We start from the raw sequence: 19,141 nt of genomic DNA on the forward strand, positions 1-19,141 counted from the left end.
ACCACCCACTCAGGTGCTCGAATAAAAAACTCTAGGCGTCGTCTTCGACTCCTCGTGTCCTTTTCCCCCCCTCACCCTCCTTTTCCACCCCTGAAAGATACTCCCAGCTCTGCCTCCGGCTGTCATCACCTCTCTCCTGGACCATTGTAAAAGCTTCCTGTGTCCGTTTGCTTTCCTGTGCCCTGCAGTTATTGTCCACCAGGCCAACGCAGTAGCTACCAGCGGTGGGTAGGTATTTAGATTTAAATTATTAAAATAGAATAAAACTTAGTGGCTATTGCATTTGACAGTCTAGATAGAGGACATCATTGCAGGAAGTTCTTTGGATAACCCTTAGTTAGCTTGATCTTTCCATAATATACACCAGGTCACTGGGAATAAAATCCATACTCTTATTCTGACTTACAGAGTCCCACGTGACCTGGCCCCTGCCCATCAGTCCAGCCTCATCTCACTCCTCTCCCCTCTTTCATCACCATCATACCTGGACTCCCTATTTCTGGAACACAGAGAGCTTGCTCACTCCTTGGGGCCTTTGCAGGAGCTCCCACCTTGGGTTCCCTCTGCAGGGAATGCCTGCCTTCCCTCCCCCAACCCAGGCATATTCTTTGTGTGATGGCTCCTTGTTGCCATTTAGATCTTACAATAAATTATCACCACCTCCAGAGGCTTTTCTTGACTCTCCAAACTTAAGTAGCCACTCAGTCGCTGTCATATAATCAAGTTAAATAGTCTTTGCACTCTGGCTACTATGTGATGTTTTGCTTATTACTTTATTGCTGAATTGTCCTTTGTGTGTCTCAGCCCACTAGTGTACGGGCTGCCAAATGGCAAAGGACTTGTCTGTCTGGATCAGGGCTATAATCCCAGTGCCTAGAACAGTGCCTGCCTTATAGCAGATGCTCAACTAATATTTGTTTCAGGAATGAATGAATCCACCCAGGGAAGCAGGACAGCTTCTAGCCCACATGTCTTCTTTGTATGAATTACAAAAAAGTTCCCTCTGCCCTGGCTGACCTTGTATAATGAACATCCCGCACGGCTGAGCTTGGTAGCCCTGGGAAGGGGGCCATCTTTGCAAATGCAAAGAACCTGAGGCAGGAATATGCTTGATGTGTTTGAGAAAATGAAAGAGAAAAAGGATTGGTATGTTTGGAACATAGTTTGTAAAGCGAGGCAAAGAGTGAAAAAAGTCAGGAGAGATGGGTAGAAGACAGGTCACGAGGGACCCAGAAAATAGTGATAAGGAAATATTTTGTTCCAAGCACAGTGGGAAGCCATTGGAGGACTTTAAGCAGGGGAGAGGCATCTGATTTATGATTTATTTATTCTTACAGTTTTATTTCTTTGCTTTTATGGATAAATCTGTGTTAACATTTTTCTCAAGCATCTGATTTGGGGAAACTTTTAGTTTTCCAATAGGTGAGGATTTGCCTCTGTGAAGACTGAAAAATCCTCAGTCGACACTTTCAGGCCAAGCAATTAGGTTCCAAACACATGTTGAGTCTTCTCTGAAATGCTTTCTCACATGCACTGAAGCTAATTTTGAAGGTCAAAATCGTCACCTTTCTCCTAAAGGTGACAGAGGCACAGAGTAAAACTAATGAGGAAAAATCCCAAGTAGTTGAGTGTGGCCATTTGTTAGAGCTTTGAAATGCAAATAATTTGCACAGCTCTTCCTTTGGAGCTGGCACCTAGTCCTAGAACTAATCTGCCTGTGAACAGGAAAGCGTGGCCTCTGAGTAGAGACACATATGAGCACAGTTTGAATCTGTAACTTGCTCTTGTCTCAATTTCTTCTCTTGAGAATAAAGGAAAAATGCATCAAGTTCTTTGAAAAGTATTATTTACCATTTTCTCTCAATTCTAAGGTGCTATAAAGAACAAAGAGGCACCACGGGCTACTTTCTGGGAACAACAACATAAACATTATATTAAAAATACACATCAATGACAAAAAGGACTCCAATTTCAGGGAAGTTAAAATGTGAAGCAAAATATCTGTCTAACAACCATCCATCTGTCTGTCCATCTATCTACCTACCTACCTACCTACCTATCTGTGAATCAAAGGCTAATATAAGACTTACTATATTTTAAGTGCTTTAAATACAGACTCATTTAATGCTCATGCCTACTCTGGAGGTGGGTACTATTATTACTCCCACATTCCAGATAAAGAAACTGAGGCACACAGAAATTAAGTAACTTGTTCAAGGTCACACAGCTGTAAAGCAGCTGAACCAGGATTTGAATACGAGCTGTCTGGCTCCAGGGTCTGACTTAACTTTTGTATGAGACACGGTGAAAATTTGGTGGGTGCTGACCATCAGCAAATTGATAGATGTCTTTCTTTGCTATTTAGCATAAAAACTCAAGTATGGATCCTTTACAGGTAGTTACCCATCTATGACTGATGTTGAAATTGCACTTTTTGTTAATCTGCACCCGAGGATATTTTTTACCATTGATTTTTCGAGAGAGTGGAAGGGAGGGAGGGAGACGGGGGTTGGGGAGAGGCAGAGAGAGAGAAACATTCATGCGCGAGAGAGAAACATGTGAGAGAGACACATCGATTGGTTGCCTTCCACATGAGCTCTCACCGGGGCCAGGGATCCAACCAGCAACCCAGGTCCGTGTCCTTGCCTGGGAATTGAACCTGTGACCCTTTGATGCATGGGCCTACACTCTAACCACTGAGCCACATTGTATTTGACTCTGGATTTGAAACACAGGCCCATATCTCAAGATTTGTTTTAATAAAGTCTTTTAATTATGGTCAGCCTGCTGAGTGGGATGAGCCCCGCCTGCCCGAGAGCCTGCTGGTCCTGGTGGACTCTGACCACCTTGTTATACTGTGACTGTTATTCTCTGAAGTTCTGGTCTAGGGCCCAGAGCACCCGGCTGATCTCGGAAGCCGGGTCCATCCTCTGACTTACAACAGCGTCTCACTGGCTTTTGGTTGTTCCAGTCAAGAAAGAAGGAAATAAATCAGAAGGACGCATTCCTGTTCCCCCCCTAGGTAGAATCATCCATTCTGCTGACTCTTTTCTTTTTTTATGGCTGTAAAATGAGGGGGAAATTGAGAACAACAGCAACCCAAACAGCATCTTCCTGTAGGCAAGCATACGTGTGACACTCCATTAACGATAAGTGACATCTTCTTCCATCTAGCGGGAATCAACACAGTGTTCGCGTTAACCAGCCGTCGACAGCGCCAGAAGCGGATGATGACTTGTCAGTTTCCATCCGATCAATCATTTTCAGGCAAACGGTGTGCGTCCCTGGGCTCCACATGGGCACAGTCAGAGGGACACGCCACCCGTTTGTGTGTAAGTGCTTGATGGGAGTCGGGGGCTTAGAGCAGAGCCCGGGTAGGTCCCATTAGGAAGAGCATAGACTGCAGAGGCGACAGACCGAGGCCCCGGGCTCTGCCCTGCCGCTCGCTGGCCTCGAGACCGTGGCTGACGTCCACAAGCTCCCTGAGCCTCGGCTCCCTTCCTTGTCAATAGAAATAACAGTGGTCCCTTACCTCACAGGTCATCGAGAGGAGTAAGTGGCTTGAAGCGTGTGAAAGTGATTTACACACCGGGAAGCCCCAGGAAATGCCAGTTTTGTTATGATGTGTTTATCTTCAGTCAACTTTTGATTGAATGAACATAGAGTTCATTTGTGTAACTCTCAGCTCTCTCTCCTGAGGTCCAGCACCCTTCTTTCAACAAGTGTCCATGCTGTAGTTCATTTGGCTCTTTGCCAGTTCGTGCACCCACCTCTCCACCCACCCACCTCTCCAGTGGGTCCCCGTTGCCCGCCAGGTACTAACGAGGATCCAGACAGCGAGGACAGGAGTGAGAGAGCTCAGTTCTGCTGGGGCTGGCTGTAGAGGCAGAGAGAAGGGCTTAATGTCGTCTCATGAAGGAGATGACACCTGAGCAGAGCCTGAAGAGGTATTTCCCTGTCCCACAGGAGGAAGAGCATACCTGGAATACCGTGTGACAGCCTCTCACATTTAGGGGGCTGAATGCAGGGGTCATTCCTGGATTGAGCAGAGGGTGTTCAGGGGGTTTGTCTTGGCAGATATAAGGTGCAAGAGGCAAGCTGGGGCCAGATGATGCGAATCCTCATGCATCGGACCGAGCATCTGGAGCTATCCCGATGCCCATGATTGGGCTGCCAGCCATTGACTGAAGGTTCCAGGTAGGAGAGTGTCAGTCCTTGGTTTCGTTCTTGGAAGTTCTTCCTGACATCTTGCAGAGGTTGGCTTAGAGAGGGCAAGGCTGAAGGCGGGGGGCTGACAAGGAGGCTGCCGCAGTGGTCTGAGTGACAGTCGGAGAGGGAAGGGAGCAGCATGGGGCATCGGGACACAGGTGCTGGAGAACAGGCTTGGCCCCTGTATAGATTCCTAGGGCTGCTGTAACAAATGACCAGGAACTTGGAGGATCGAAACTATGGAAGTTTATTCTCTTACAGTTCTGGAGGCCAGCATCTGAAACCAAGATGTCAGTGGGCTGTCCTCCCACATGTGGCTCCGGAGGACAGTCCGTTCCTTGTCTGGTTGCTTCTGGTAGCTCTTGGCGTTCCTTGTGGCTGTGTCACTCCAGGCTCTGCCTCTTCTCCATGTGTCTGTGTCTTCTGTTTCTTATAAAGACACTTGTCATTGGAGTGAAGGCACACCTGGGTAATTCAGGATGATCTCATCTCAAGATTTTGAAATGAATTACATCTGTAAGGACCGGCTTTCCCAATAAGGTCACATTCACAGATTTGAGGGATTAGGACGTGGGCATATCCTTGGGGGGTCATCATTCCACCCACTACAGCTACGGATTGAATGGAGCAGCTTCTGCTCTCAGGTCCCCTTAAGTAGTCGGAGAAGGGCTGGGCTCTTGCACAAATGTCCCAGCCGAAGGGCTGTATCATCTCCCCACAGTGCCTTTCTGGTGTCTGATGAGTAGACGATGCCACACCACCTGCCTCTCTGAAAGGAGGTGTTGTAAAGACTCAACAACAAATAGAAGTTAAAGTGGGGGGCCTCTTTAGAAATTAATTAGACATTGAAGTGACTCTTATCTGCGGAGAATCAAGTTTTCGCTGGCACTTCCCCAGATACACTGGGGCAGTCTCCTAAGCGAAATGTGTTTTCTGCAGGCAGCTTTCCCTGAATTTTACACTTTTCTCTGCCCAATGATCATGTACAATAGAATGAGCTTTGGCCTCGCTCTGTTTGTGTTTTTCTCCTTGTTTGTGCCCAGTGGCTGTTAATAATGTTGGCAGAACCATGTCCCTGGGAAATTAGCGCCATCTTTATGTGGTTCAGACAGATGTGGCCGCTGCTGACACCCACGTGAAGAAGCTGCACTTGCCCAGAGCCCGCTGTCCGTTCGTTTGGCGAATGCCCTGGAGCACCTGCTAGGAGCTGGGCAGCGCTTTCTGCTGCAGATCCGGCGTGAACGAGGCACGGGCCCTGCTCAGACCCGCAGCCGTGGGGAGGATGGGCACGCACGGCCCTGACACGGCCTACTGGGGCTGTGAGAGGCCCTGCAAGGGGATGAGGGAGCTCAGAGGAGAGAGGGATTTCTACAGCAGAGCTGGCAACACCCAAGAAGTGCGTGAAATATTACCAGCCTCATGGGACATCAGGCACGCTACTTAAGGCCGGGTACCATTGGCACCTGTCAAGCTAGGCGAGAGAAAATAAAAATGGCATAATAGTTCGTGCTGGCAAGCATCTCACACATGGGTGTATTAAATAAGTAAATACTCAAAACTCATGATGCCCTAATTATTTTATGATATTTTATTATTAATCACCTATGCTCTTGAAGTTATGTCTGTGGTATATCTGTAAGGCAGGAAGAGTGTCTAAGGTATCCTGTGGCTCATCCCTTTCAGTTTACATCTAGTGGTGCCATGCTGGGCATTTGAAATTGGTTATGGTAGGAATAGTTAAACCACAGAAATCAGCAAATGCCACAAATCAGGGCTTCCCCCCACCCCCACGAGGACAAGTTGTTAAACATTTATCGGAACACTCTAGATGAGTGCTTATTTATGCCACTGTGTATGTATGTGTGTGTGTGTCGTACACATGCATGTGTGTTTATGGGTCCATGTCGTGAATGAGGTGTCTTTCCCCAGCTTTATATTTTCTTATTGGCTGATGGTGTTATATGGAAAAACTATGAGTTTATTTGCTTACTTTAAGCTGGCTATCTTTTTGAGTTTCAGTATACGTTACAATTTTCCTGTTGATTACCTTGGTTTTCCTAAGTAGATAATCACTTTCAAATAATGATAATTAAACAGTTTTACTAAGAATTTAAATCAAGAATGGTTATGTATTCTAATGAAATATCTTTTTGCATCTCTTGATACATTTGTGTGATTTTTAATTTAAAATATATTCCTCCTTGGATTAAATATATTAATTGATTTATTAATGCTCAAAAAGCCTTGTATTTCTGGAATGAATTTTACTTGGTCATGCTATGTTATTTTTTCATATATGATAGGACTTGGTTTCTTAATTCTTTTTTTGTATTTTTATTTATACACATGATATTGGTTTATAGTTTTATAATTCTTGCGATTTTGGTCACATTTTGGTGTGAAGATTATGACAGAAATCTTTGTAAAATAAATAGTAGTGTGTTCCATTTTTTTCTTTGCTTTTTAAATTTATTAGTGGATAAATGCTGCTTGCCCTTTCGCCTTGTGATCAGGTAACAGAGCTTATAAGACGTTTAAAAATGATCTGTTGAGGTTCTTTTGTGACATTATTCTGTTATTTTTAAAATAAGCATTTAAAAAATATTCAAAACAGTATAAAGGGGATTCTCTGTAGGAAAAAAAAGTTTTATCCCTAGCTTTCAAATCAGCGTTGCTAATTATCCTCCTATGGAGTCCTCCTCTTTAGCTTTCCCCTTTCTGATCAGTCCGACTCAGAGAGGTGTGCACTATTGTTATGTTTCTGTTGCTTTCTTGATTTCTAACAGTTTGCTTTATATATTTCAATGCTGTATTACTCGCTGCAGAAAATGTCATGATAGGATTTCTGTGTGAATTATACCTTTTAGCAACGTAAAATGACTCTCTTTGTACTATTTAATGCCTTTCCTTTGAATTCCACCTTAATATGAGTAAGGTGCCCACTGACAGTTGCCTAATAAACCTGCCCATTTTTTCACATTTAACCTTTTTTGAACCTAATTGCTTCAGATTGTGTCTTATGGAGGATATTTAGTTTTACTGGATTTTTGACTCAGTCTGTGACTCAGTCTTTTACTAGGGAAGTTGAGGCTGTTGAGGCTTTATTTTTTTCCCTTTCTTTTTCTTGTTTGTTTTAGATTCTTGCCCCACACTTCCTTCCCTCTCTGACTAGCGCAGCACCCAGGCTTACAGTGGCGTTTGCATTCTTAAATGGCTGCGGAACAGAACAGGACAGAATCATGGAGAATGTGTGACAGTAACTGTATGTGGCTCAGAAATACTTGCTATTTGGTCCTTACAGAAAGGGTTGGCCAATTCCTCACTTAATAATTAGGTATTTATATTACATCATACTTTTTCTTTCGTGATTGGATACCTGTAGCTGTGTTAAAAAATGTCTAAATTTAACTTTTTCTAAAACTTATTTCTAATTGCCTTCAAAATATTATATATTTTATTGGCTTTCCTGGGCGAGGTAGGGCAGGTAGGTTAGTTTTACAAACCCTTGTATGACCTCCGTTCATTTTCTCAGTTGTTGAGTATGTAGTATGGGATTTTTATCCATTCCTAATTTGATCAGTTATTTAAAATTATATATGTGTACATTTAAAAAAATCACTATTAATAACATTTATATTGTTTATAACTGTATTTACATTAGTTTTTAAGAAAATTCCATATTTAGCTTTTTTTGGTGCTCACTACCAGGCCTTAAAAACATTATTACCCATTCCTCATTAAAAAATATTTACCTCGCCCGGCCAGGCGTGGCTCAGCTATTGAGCGTCGACCTGGGATCCAGGCGATCAGGGTTTGATTCCCGGTCAGGGCACATGCCCGGGTTATGGGCTTGATCAATGACTCTCTCATCATTGATGTTTCTGTCTCTCTCTCTCCCTCTCCCTTCCTCTCTCTGAAATCAATAAAGATATATTTAAAAAAAAAAAATTACATATGTTCCCTTTCTTTTTTTCTCTTAGTACTTTTCTGAGGAAAATTAGCTGGTAGGCGGAGGGGATAGGTGGTGGTGGTAATGGCGTCTCTGCATTGCTGTCCAAGTCCTTTTACATTTATAAATACCTTTTGTACATGAACAAAGAGGGCTTTAAACCCTGCAGATGTTTAGTCATTAGCTGCTGCAGTTCAGTGTGGTAGAGGAGAAGGCTGAGATCAGTCATTTAATTATATCACTGGTTACTCATATAGTATCATTTTTTTCTTCCTGATGCTTGAAAAATTATTCAGGATGTTTAGAATATTCACTATAGCTTATTTATCTGATCTAATCTATTTTTAGGAATTCTCATTATTGATAGACCTCTCATATCTTTCATATTTCTAATATCCTTCCTGGTCATTTTATCATTTGGAGCTTTCTATCTACACTGGGATCTGTAGTAACAGGTTTTCCCGATATGTCAGTGTTTTAGTATCCTTTGAACTCTTTATGGCGATTCTACATTTATCATCATATTAAGCATTAGTACTTCCACTAATGCTAGGAGGTATCAACATTATAAGTTAGGTATAAGATATCGAAGCTGAGAGTGAATTCTGCATCTCTATGCCTCTTTTCAACAAAGCACCTGCATTGGTTTCCTGTGGCTGCTGTAACTCAGTGACTTAAAATAGCACAGATTTTTTACCTTAGAGCTCTGGAGGTCAGAAGTCTAAAATCACGGCGTCGCAGGGCTGCATTCCTTTGGGAGGCCCTAGGGGCCACCTGCATTCCTTGGCTCTGGCCCCGCAGCATTCAGGCCTCTGCTTCTGTCGGCACATTTCCTCTGACTCTCCTGCCTTCTTCTTCTACTTATAGGGACCCTTGTGATTACTTGGAGCCCAAATGGATAACCCAGGAGAATCCCCCCATCTCAAGATCCTTAGCTTAATTATATCTACAAAGTCCCTTTTGCCACATATGATAACATAATCACAGGTTCCTGGCATTAGGATGTGGACATTTGGGGACCATTGTCAGTCCACCGCAGTCCCCTTCCCTGAAGCATGCAGGGCCCCTCACCTATGGTCCCTGTTCGAAGGCAGTAGAGTGGCCTGTTTTCCTCTCCTCTGCCTTTTCTCCCACTTGCACACCTGTCTCATTTCTATGAAGTGGATGCTGTATGGAAGCAGGATGCCTCATGTTTCTGCCGGGACACCCATTCCTTCCTCCCAGCCAAATATAACTATAACCTTTCTTCTTAGGAACTTACTTCATGTTTATTTTCGTCATCAAGCCATCACCCAGTTGTACACGATCACTAAAGCAGACATCATTCCTGGGCTGGGATACCGGAACAGGGAGGTTTGCTCTTAATAGGGGATAAAATAAGGTTTCATGTTCCTAGAGAACCAACGAAGACCAGAACGATCTTCACTGCCTGCTTCTTTCCGTTTTCCTTCCTGGAAAGTTGTATTCTGCAAATCACTGCTTCAGTATCCCACAGCCTCGGTTCTTAGAGCTTTTAAATACATTAAAATTCTCTTACCAACCGTTGAATTTCAAAACATTCTTTATTTTAATTACATATCTTTAAGTTTTTTCCTAGTCTTTTAACTAGATCCCTTTTTATCTGTTTATCTCATTTTGTTTTAAATTTCCTTCTTTCTTAGAAACCAGGTTTTCTTGAATTTATGGAGAGCTCAAAGCAGATAGCCAGAAATTTAATGGGCATTTCATGCAATAAATCATTTTAGAAAAGCACATTTTCTCTGCATACTTTATTCTCTCTGGTTTAATTTACAAAATAGCTTCCTAGGCCCATATTGGTTGTATTTTTCTTTTGTAGTCATTTATAAATGGGGACAGTTCTACCTGCTGGAGTATTCTCGAAAAATCGAGGACTGAATTATTCGGGGTGCTATTAGCTCTTCTGTTGAGATGATGTGTGAGACATGGCCTTACTCTGGCAGCTGGTGCTTGGATTATTGTATCACCTGCTGCTTATTCGACAAGGACAGTTGTCTGAGAGGTGTGTGTGTGTGTGTGTGTGTGTGTACACGTGCGTGCCCATCAGTGTGAGAAGCCGGGTGAGTGGTGACAGGTACAGTCTGATGACCACACCTACCTGCAGAAGGGATACTTTTGTTGACTTGACTGAGATAGTTTACTAACATCTATCAAAATGTGAACGTCGATTGAACATGCAAGTGGCCTGCTCAGAGACTGAGTGTGCACTGCAGGCAGTAAGAAGGCTGGGCGGTCAAGGGGCACAGGAGCTGTGAGTCACCTGGGGACAGGGACTGTGCTATCCCCGAGTTAGGGCCAGAATGGGGCGGGCCGGGAGGTCCAGGCGCGAGTTCCTGGGGGGGGGGAGTGCTGCTCGTTGTCAGGTGCGCAGCTTTCCATGTCCTGTGCTTATTCCCTTTGGCTTCCCCCTCAGGACTCAGGGAATCCTCCCGAAAGTTCCAGCCATTGGCAGCCATTCAGAGTCGGGGGAGGGCTTGTGCCTGGGTCCTGGTGTTAGGGGGACAGCAGGGCCCTCGGGGTGGAGGTGTAGGAGGAGGGTGCTCGAAATGAGGAGGGTCCAGGCAAAAAGGTGAGAGTCAGCCTGGCCCTCGGCGCTTTTTCATTTTTTGGGGGGGAGGGGGTGTTGTTTGATCATTTCCAGTTGGCCCCTCTGGACTCAATTCTTGGGGGATTTGGTTTTGTGGTGTGATGGAGGCCAGTCACTGTATCTCTTTCCTCATCTGTAAGATGGGGGGGGTAGCAGCACCCCGCGCTTTCTGGGCTGTTGAATGAAGTGATGCTTTTAAAGTACTTACCTCGGTCCCTGGCCTAGCCAGCTGTGCTCAGCCACATCTGGTTTTCTTTTCTTCTTCTTGAATGAAAGATACTCTGCCTAGTTTAGGGTTAGAACTTAGGTTAGTGTTATTTCTTTTGGTCATCACTGCTTCTTTTACTTTTAAAATTATTATGATTTAGAATTCAGCAAGTACTCATGTAGCACTTTCTATGAGCCAGGTCTGTATCAACTCCTCTAATCCTCACATGAACCCTGTGAGGCTGGCACTGTCTTATCCCGTTTCACAGATGAGAAAATTGTGGCGCAGGCACCTTAAGGAACATGCTCAGAGATACCTTGCTAATAAGTTCAAACCCAGGCAGTCTGGCTTCCGTTTTGTCTTAACCATTAGGTTTATCATGAGGTTAGGGTGTTGGGTGCAGTTCACTAATACTGTAAAATAATAGTTGGGGGATGAAAAGAGATACTGGGTGAACTGAGAAACCTAATTTAAGACAAAAAGTGGGATCGCTTTGCATTTCTCTGATGATTGATGATATTGAGCATCTTTTCACATACCTGATGGCCATTCATATGTCTTCTTTAGAGAAATGTTTATTCAATTCCGTTGCCCATTTTATTTAATCAGGTTGTTTTTTGTGTGTTTTTTGCTTTTGAGTTGTAGGAGTTCCTTATATATTTTCAATATTAATATCTTATCAGATACATGGTTTCCAAATATCTTCTCCCATTATTTAGGTTGCCTTTTCACTCAGTTAATTGTTTTCTTTGCTGTGCAGATTTTAGTTTGATTTAGCCCCACTTATCTTTTTGGTTTTGTTGTGATGGTGCTTTTGGTGTCATATCCAAGAAATCACAACAACCCTGATGTCATGAAACTTTCCTCCTGTGTTTTCTTCTAGCAGTTTTACATTCTAAGTCTTACGTTTACATCTTTAATAATAGTCCTTTTCTTTGCTAAAAGTGCCTGGTATAGATGATAAATTATATGTTCACTGTAGTGGGGTGGGTGGTGGAGGTGCAGGGAACAAGGTGGGAGGGAAAAAATGTTCTAGTTAGAGGTTCTGTAAGCTGGGGGAGGCCACTTCCCTTCTTGGGCACCAAGTCCCTATCTGTAATTAAGTTGCTTCTACCAGCCATTGTTTATGCCCCGCCCTCCCTCCTTCCCTCCCTTCCTCTTCTCCTCTTCTTCTTTTTTAAAAGATTTTTGACTTTTAGAGAGAGAGGAAGGGAGCGGGAGAGAGAGAGAAACATTGATGGGAGAGGGAGACATGGACCGGCTGCCTCCTGCATGCCCGGCACCAGGGATCAAGCCCCCGACCCAGGCACGTGCCCCGACTGGGAATCGAACTGGGAACCCTCTGGTGCCCAGGACAGCGCCCAGCCAACTGAGCCACACGGGCCAGGGCACTTTCTTTCTTTTTTATTTCTAGCTTGCCTAGACTCTCACAACACACATTTTGGGGGGAAGCTCACCCCCGAAAGGGTGATGTGTAGGATGCTGGACATAGCCTGATAATAACATGATATAGTACCAGCTCTTTCTGCTGAGCTCCTTCAAGGACCCCATGCTTGACTGATTACCTTCAATGAGGTGTCATTTAAGGGCAGGTGATGTGGGGATTGTAAGTATTGGGCTGAGAGTACAAAGTATTAATTGATACAAAAGTAATTAATGGAAACCTAATTAAAGCAGACATCCTGAACAGGGCACTCCTGGAATCCTGGGACAGTCTCAATTAACTTTCCTCCAGGCTTATTATGTGTAATTGGGAGGTATTAGCCTCTAATGGATGGGATTAATACAAAAATTAATTAATGAAAAAGGAAATTAAATGTGAGTTTGTTAAAAATTGCCAGAGATGGGTACATTATACCGGAACAGTCCGTCTAGAAGGTTTATTAATGGAAATCTTCACAAGTGACAAAGTCTCACATGCGGAACAGACATCCGAGGCCCCCTTTCCATGCCCAGCCTCACTGGGCATCATTTGTCTCCATTAACTAGCATCTGATGTCAGCGAGGGCTGCGAGAACCAAGGGAAAGTCTCAATGTGGAAGAATTGGAAGTTTTTCATTATTTTCTAGGAGAAAACGTGCATTCTGGCCTCCCTCCCCTGTGGCTCCACTCACACGGTAAAGGGTAAACAAAGACTGAGTCTTTTGGTCACTCAAAAAGATATAGAATATCAAATTGACGTAGAGTATGCTATTAAAAGCAAACTTACTTTTTCTACAGCTGTATGAAGAATTAACTTGTTTTCATATCCAGACCTATTTGTGTAAGCGTGTGTGAGCAAGTGACGTTGGTGAGGGCCCCTAATTGTGCTGGCGTGCCCTGCACATGGCCTCCCATGTGCCCCTGTGCACTGCAACCCATCCGTCTGTATGATTCACTCTTCTGTTCTATTGATCTGTAGTTAATCACTTCTGGGTTTCGATTTCTCGCCCTTGAAATGAGTCAGGGAGTTTAGGTATGCTCAGGGCAGTGCATGGTGCTGCTCTAGATGCATCTGAAATTTAGTGTGCACAGAAGTCACTTGGGAGCTTGTTTCAGATACGTGGATTCCATGGTCACAGGCCTGAAGGAGGCTGCTCCCTTAGCTCTGGGTGTGGTCCAGGAATCTGCATTTTCAGTGGGTGGTTTCCATACAGGCATCTTGAGTACTGGGATTTTTGATAGTTAAATGCTTTTTGCCACTGAATGAAGGAACACTCACTTTTAATTCAAAGATGCTGTGGACTGAATGTTTGTGCCCCAATGTCCAATGTGATGGTGTTTGGAAGTGGGGCCTTAGGGAGGTGATTAGGTCACCCACATGAATGAGGTTAGTGTTCTTATAAAAGAGGCCCCAGAGAAACCATCTGGTTTGGATTTGCTTTCTCTCCCTCTACTGTTGTGCTCTTCTTTGGGTTGGCTTGGTCCAGTTTTCTTTGCAGGCCCCACAAAGGAAGGAGTGATGATATTAAGAAAAGGAAAGCTGGTGGGGAAGAGTCCCATTTCACTCATAAGCTGAAAAGGCATGAAAGTGTCTACAAAGGCCCAATTTATCCAGCCCAAGATTTTTATAAGTATACCTAAAAAACCCCACCCTCTCATTAGGTACCTGGAAACTGTGCTCCTGTATCCATTTTTAAAATATATATATATATGATTATTGATTCAGAGAGAGGAAGGAAGAGGGAGAGAGAGAGTTGAAACATCAACGATGAGAGAGTAATCATTGATTGGCTGCCTCCTGCATGCCAATTGGGGAATCAAGCCCGCTGCTGGGCCTGTGCCCTGACCAGACATCAAACCATGACCTCCAGGATCCTAGGTTGATGCTCAGTTGCTGAGCCATGCCAGGCTGAGTTCCTGTATCCATTTTAAAGGTGAGAAAGGAAAGCCTCAGAGAGGTTCAGTGTCTACCCAAGGTCACACAGCAAGCTGCTGGCAGGTCTGTTTCCAAACCCCTTGTACTGTATGTAACCCACTCTCAGGACTGTCATGTGGACCAAATGGAATAGCACATTTAAGAACTTAGTAAAGCAGCTGGGGTGCCTGTTGTTTTTGTTCTCGATGTGCTTTGTGGCTACACGAAAAGAGACGGGAAGCTTCTGATGGAGCAAGACACGATGGCCTTATTTGGTTATGCAGCCTCATGACTCTGGCTCATGGACTTTCTAGTTTGGTGATTCCCCATGTAGGATGGATGGGGTCCAGGCTCCTGAACAGTTTCACTGGTCGAGGAGGGTGCTGTTGATGTGTGGACCCAGCTATGTATGCAGCAGGCTGGTGGCAGGCGTCTGGCTGAAGCCTTGGGAGAGGAGAGGGCATAGGCTGGATACCGAGTGGCCGATGACCCTGCTCTGCTGTGCCTTTGAGTTTTCTCTCTTGACCTTCTGCCTGCGCTTTAACCCTGACAACTTCTGGTGGTCCTCATGGCTGATAGTCTGGGGGCTGGAGCCAGGGATCTGGTGTCTTTCCCTAAAGTGGAGGTTTTTAGTCTTAAAAACCTTTGTTTTTAGCCAGACCCTATATCTGGCTCTTTCACATACTCTATCTCATTTATTCCTCATGGCAACTCTAGGAGGTGGATGTCATTATCCATGATCTACAGCTGAGGAAACTGAGGCTCACCCAGCATGTAAGTGGGTGAACTGAGATTTAGAGTCAGGGTTACGGGATTCAAGTCAGTCATCACATCCTGCTGATAACCCTCAAATCTACTCCCACCTCCCCGAACCCACTGCCATTATTCTAGGCCAACCTACCATTGACTGTCCTGTGGACCACGGTGATAGACTGTGCACTCCTCTCCCTACACTGTACTTCATTTCCTGCTCCAAAAATATTGAAATCTTAGTTCCTCAGGGACTGAGACTTTATCTCGCACATCCACTGGTGAATCTCTAGTGTTTAACATCATGCCCTGCACATGGTAGGTTCTCACAAATGTTATGAATGAATAAATGGATGGATGGTTAGATTTATATTTTAAAAAAATTATCCTTGTGGATGGGATTTGCCCATCCATCCATCCATCCATCCATCCATCCATCCATCCATCCATCCATCCCCCATCTACTCATTCATCATCCATCATCCATCCATCTATCCATCCATCACGCATCCACTCATCCATCATCCATCCATCATCCATCCATCCATCCATCCATCCATCCATCCATCCATCCATCCATCCATCTATCCATCCATCCATCCATCATCCATCCACCCTTCATTCATCCTTCATCCGTCCTTCATCCCCTCTTTATTCCTATCTATCTAATCAATCATTTATCAGAGCTAGAAAAAGGCAAAACACATCGAGTCCTGTTAGGTCAAACTCAAATAGGTATTATAAAAGTTCTCTTTGATGAAGAAAACATATTTCTTTTTAAAGAGTGAATCAAGATAAAAGAAGGCGCTTTTCATGAGTTAACAGGTGTCCCAAAATTTGGACCTTCATCTAAAATATTAAACTACAACCTGTGCCATTTCTAATTTTCTTCATAGATGGTCAGGGCAGCCCAAGTAATTCACATACAAGCTAACTTCTGATTCCTTGCCTGTTAGAAAACCACTTGTGCTTCGGGTGCAAAATAGAGATTGCAGACATATTAATATTTAAGAGCTCGGAGTCTAAGCTGATATATAGGCATGTAAAACAAGTAACTGATTAGCAGATTTTTGTAATGTCCAGTAAGTCGGGGGTCCATAGAACCTCACCTGTAGGGCCCTTGTCCACCATCCTGGGTGCCCCAAGAACACCAGAGAAGCCAGCTCTACCTCTGAGGTTGGGGTGGGTTTGGAGCTGTTGGCACCCCAGTAGCTGGGGATTCCATGCTGCTTCCACAGACTTCTGCCTGTGGTCATAGTTAACAAAGGCAGCTAGGCGAGGAGGGACAAGATTACCAGAGCAGGAGCCTCATAAATATGAGATGAGACGGCTGGGATGGAAATGAAAGTTGAGATGCTCAAAAATAAAGCGTGAAAGAGGCCGGGCCCTGTATAAGAACGGGATTGATCTCTGCACGCTGACAGAATGTGCGATTTCCCTTTGCTTTACTACAGTGCTTCTGTTTCTATAGAAACCACCAATTTTATAGACACATCGGCTCTGTGAGAAGGCGTGGGGAGTTCAGTTTGAAGCCAAGTACCGTCAAGGCACCGGCACTTCCAACCCCAGGGAGGGGGGCTTTCTTCCTTGCTAGCTAACTAGCTCTCCCGGGGATAGTTAATGATTACCAGGTTTGGAGCCTGTCGCTATTATTATAATAACACTTGCAATGTTTCTTCACTTCCATAGAGCCCCAAAGAAATGGCTCGTTCTAGGGTTCCCAGAGCATTCTCACGAGGGCAGCGCTGTCAACCTTCTTCCCTTCTTCCATTCATTCGTTCATCAGGTACATACTGATATCTTAGCCCCAGACCCTGTGCCAAGCCCCGGAGGAGTCCATGCTACAGTAAGGGAGACAGACAAGGAAATCAATTGCTTTATTTCAGTTCTACAAGGGAGGTTTTCCTGGCCAGGGCTCTCTTAGTGAGAAGTGGATGGTGTTGGGTAGATCTCAGGGATGGTTTGGCAGAGGTAAGCAATATCAGAGTGGTTCAGTTATGTTTGCTGAATGACAAGTTACCCCCAGCTGAGTGGTATAAACCAACAATGGTTTTATACATTCACTGTCCTATGAATTGGAGATTAGGGCAGTGGAAAGGTTTGTCTCTGAGCTATGTTTGAGGCCTCAGTTGTGGTGGCTCTAAGGCTAACAGTGGCTGGCCTGGTTCAAATGGGTTTGTTTATTTTGAATATTGGTTCTTCTCCTGGCGTATGCTTGAGCCAGAATGTCCAAGAGTGGCTCTTCAACCTGCATGTCTACACCTGGCTGGAATGGCTAGAATAACTGAGGGCTAGTTGGCATCATGCTCTGTCTCCAGCAGCTTGGGCTTCCTTACATCATGGCCTCCTCAGGGTAGTTGAAGCTCTTTCATGGCAGTGGATGCTGAGAGGCTTATTGTGACCTATCCTCCGAAGTTCCAAAGCAATACTATCGCTGCATTCTATTGGGAAGACCACTCATCAAGGCTAGAGCAGGGGAGAAGAGGAGCAGGCCCGACCTCTCAGTGGGGGAACGGCATGCATGTCTGGGCAGAGAAGGAGCTGATGGCAGACACCTTGGGCATGAGCTTCCCTCTTGAAACTAGCTGAGTTTTTGTTTTCAGGAATGTGGTGGGACCTCATGGAGAGGAAGTCAGTGTTGTGATGTCTTGTTGTTGGACAGTGGATCCAATAGGTGGCATGAAGACAATGTGGGTTGTCGTCATGCACATGGTGAGGGCTCCTGGCTCAGATTTTGATTCAAGGAGTGTGTTCCCAGCAGCGTATCCATGTCACAGAGGTCATAAAAATGTCCCCAAACAAGTGGACGTGTGGGTCTGATGCTCAGAATGGAACCAGGCATGGTGACATAGACCTCGCAGTTATTATTCTAGCTGGGGCTGCTGATTATACTTGGCAGACTCCAACCAAAACTGGCATAAGCAAAAAGGAAATGTTTTGGGTCATTTAAGTGAAAACTCCTGGGGTTGGGTCCTTCAAGCATAGCTGGATCAAGGGTCTCACATGATCTCTCTTTCATCTTTTCACTTTGCTTTTTTATGAACTGGCAGAATTCCTTCCTAGGCATGATTTCCTCTTAGGGAGGTGAGATGGCCACATTCTTACAACTCTAAGATCAGTGGGAAGGAGAACTGCTCATCACCAACCACTCAAAGCCTAAGTCAGACTTGCATTGGCTTGTGTTGGGTCACATGACAGTCCCTGAACAATTCAGTCTGGCCAGGGACATGTGGGGTCCTCATTGACCAACCCTAAGTTAAGTGCCTACACCTGAGCGAGGGTGGGATGGGGAGTTGATCCAGATGTTCCTAGAGACCAATGATGAATGGATAGAGCAGCCCAAACAGTACTGCCCTCTCCTGGTGGTAACTGAGGCCTAGAGAATAAATGAGGTCTAGGAAGAGAGTGTTACTGAGTGAGAATGGGGCCTACAAAGTTCTGAGGAGTAGCTGATGGATGGGCTAAGAAAGTAGACACCATAAAGAAGGCAGAGATGGGGTCCCTTGGAAGGTGGGAGGAAAGCCAACGGTATATAACTTTCTAGAAACTAAGGGAAGGATGCATTTCCAGAGCATGGGAGTGGTCAGCATTGGAAATGCCTTGCAGAAATCAAGTGAGAGTCACTCATTCGTTCACTCAACAGATATATACTGAGCACCTATTATGTGCCAGCCACTGTTCTAGGACTGGCGATACAAAAACAAACAAAACAGACATAATTTTATGCCCTCAGGGATCTTACATCCCAGGTAAGAATGAAGAGTGGTCACTAGATTCAATGACAAAGGGGGCACTTGTCGGTGACTTTGGTGAGAACAGTTTCAGTGGAGTGCTGGGGGAGAGTGAGTGGAAGGTGAGATGACCGGAGAGCCCTCACAACTCTTGCAAGAAGTTTGCTTGTCAAAGGAAAGAGAGAAAGGATTGGAGCTGCAGTGGATGAGACACTGGGCAAAATTTTTAGATTGTATTTTTTTCTTAAATGAGAGTGGGCTTTCCCTTTCTGTGGATATGTTAGTTATTCTTCTGCAGCCTCAAATATTGTGATACTGTGTGTGGTCTGGTCCCCGGAAACATTTCTGCTGT

Source organism: Miniopterus natalensis, chromosome 7 (assembly GCF_054644295.1).
Source record: "Miniopterus natalensis isolate mMinNat1 chromosome 7, mMinNat1.hap1, whole genome shotgun sequence".
Lineage (NCBI taxonomy): Eukaryota > Metazoa > Chordata > Mammalia > Chiroptera > Miniopteridae > Miniopterus > Miniopterus natalensis.